Source organism: Mandrillus leucophaeus, unplaced genomic scaffold, assembly GCF_000951045.1.
Source record: "Mandrillus leucophaeus isolate KB7577 unplaced genomic scaffold, Mleu.le_1.0 Scaffold747, whole genome shotgun sequence".
Classification (NCBI taxonomy): domain Eukaryota; kingdom Metazoa; phylum Chordata; class Mammalia; order Primates; family Cercopithecidae; genus Mandrillus; species Mandrillus leucophaeus.
The window spans coordinates 422097-424640 of NW_012108108.1; the positions used below are offsets into that span (position 1 = coordinate 422097).

At 39.9% G+C, this 2544-nt stretch overlaps 1 pseudogene; it reads right to left on the reverse strand.

Annotated features, from left to right (window-relative positions):
• Nucleotides 1-1753: 1753 nt before the first annotated feature.
• LOC105529078 lies at nt 1754-2544 on the reverse strand (annotated as a pseudogene).

The following is a 2544-nucleotide window of genomic DNA, read 5'->3' on the forward strand; positions in this document are numbered from 1 at the left end:
CAGTGGCGCGATCTCGGCTCACTGCAACCTCCGCCTCCCAGGTTCACGCCATTCTCCTGCCTCAGCCTCCCGAGTAGCTGGGACTACAAGCACCCACCACCATGCCCGGCTGATTTTTTGTATTTTTAGTAGAGAATACAAAAAATATTCTCTATTTTTGGGGGTTTCACCATGTTAGCCAGGATGGTCTCAATCTCCTGACCACGTGATCTGCCCGCCTCGGCCTCCCAAAGTGCTGGAATTACAGGCGTGAGCCACTGTGCCCGGCCTCACATGTGTCTTTATGGTAGAATGATTTATATTTCTCTGGATATATACCCAGTAATGGGATTGTTGGATTGAATGGTAGTTCTGCTTTCAGCTCTTTAAGGAATTGCCATACTGCTTTACACAATGGTTGAGCTAATACTCTCACCAATAGTGTATAAGTGTTCCCATTTCTGTCCAACCTCACCAACATCTGTTACTTTTTGACTTTTTAATAATAGCCATTCTGACTAGTGTAAGATGGTATCTCATTTTGGTTTTGATTTACATTTCTCTAATGATCAGCGATATTGAGCTTTTTTCACATGCTTGTTGGCTGCAGGTATGTCTTCTTTTAAACATAGTCTATTCATATCCTTTGCCCACTTTTTAATGGGGTTGTTTTGTTCTTGTAGATTTGTTTAAATTCCTTATAGATGCTGGATATTGGACCTTTGTCAGATGCATAGATTGCAAATATTTTCTCTCATTCTGTAGGTTGTCTGTTAACTCTGTTGATAGTTGCTCTTGCTGTGCAGAAGCTGTTAAGTTTAATTAGATCCCATTTGTCAAGTTCTGCTTTTGTTGTGATTGCGTTTGATGTCTTTGTCATGAAATCTTTGCCAGTTCCTGTGTCCAGGATGGTATTGCCTAGGTAGTCTTCCAGGGTTTTTATAATTTTGGGTTTTACATTTAAGTCTTTAATTCATCTTAAAGTTGGATTAAAGACTTAATAGAGTTGATTTTTGTACATGGTGTAAAGAAGGGGTTCAGCTTCTATCTCCTGCCTATGGCTCGCTAGCTATCCCAGCACCATTTATCGAATAGGGAGCTTTTATCCTCTTAATGAGGTCTTTTCAGAGCAAATTTTTTTATTCTAATGACATCAAATATGTCCATTTTTCCTCTTCTGGATCACGTTTGTGGGTCAAGTCTAAAAGCTCTTTGCATAAGCTTAGATTCCAAATATTTTCCCCTATTTTCTCTAAACAATCTTACAGTTTTACATTTCCCATTTAAGTTCACAATCTTTTGAGTTAATTTTTGTATAAGATGTGAGAGTTGGGTCAAGTTCCTTTTTTTTTTTTTTTGAATATCCAATTGCTCCAACACCATTTGCTGAAAAGTCTATCTTTTCCGTATTGAACTGTTCTTACGTCTTGGTCAAAACTCCACTGGACATATCTGTAGGGGTCTATTTCTAGATTCTTTAATCTATTACATTAACATATGTGTCTAATGTGTCTCTCTCTTTGCCAGCACTATACAGTCTTGATTACTGTAGCTTCAGAGTAAGCCTTGAAATTGGGTAGACTGATTACTCACCCATTACTCTTCTTATTCAAAATTGTTTTAGCTTTTCTTTTTAAAAATTTCTAATGATCACTTTTATTTAGAAGCCCTGCATCTCTTTTGATCAAAAGTCACATAGCCTTACATCAGCATATTTTAAAAAAATTCTACCTAAATGATAGTTCTATTTTTAAAATAACAAATAAATATATAGTTAGCTTGGAGAGACCCGGGGTAACCGACATTGTCCAGCAACTTTCATGATTATTTCTCTGCAGATACTCTGCTGCTGCCATCAGAGTCTCTATGCTTCCTCTTGCAGAGGCCAACAGTTCTTCAGTCTCAGCATTTAATTTACGTATTACCCGTTCCATTGCTTCTCAGTCTTGCCATCAGTCCTTCAAGGTAACTGCTGAGGCTGACTCCTTTTACAGTGATTATGGTTTCTTGAGTCAAAATAGTTTTTTTCTGAGTCCCGAGGATGTGGCTTTTCTATAAGTCTCTCATCTACTGAAACCTTATTTGTAAATGAAATGTTAGTAGATTTAAGTTCCATTGTTTTCTCTACATGATCAACTACAGAATGTTCTTGCACATATGTTTTGGTTCTTGCTGCACCAATAAGGGACTTCACAATGAAAGCAGCCCCCTCTCTGTGCTGAGAAGGGATCCAGAGGGATCTATATGTCTGTCCAACACATCATCTCCAACCGCACTCAGGCTCATAGGGTTTGGATATTTCTGCATTTCAACTGTTGTAACAACTTCCCACAGGTAGTCAAAGACGTGCTCCAAAGTCCATAGCTTCACGGTGCTGGCAGCCTGTGGTGCTAGGGGACAATGAGGTAAACAGGCTACGCCTGCCCCTGACCCACCCCAAACATCCCAGCTAGCCACACAGTGACAGGCACCGTTGAGTCTGATGCAAGGGATGTCCCAACGCACTGCCTCATGCCCTATCCCAGCCCAGGTTTTGCCCCTTAGCTTTTTGTTTGGCCTTTCCAT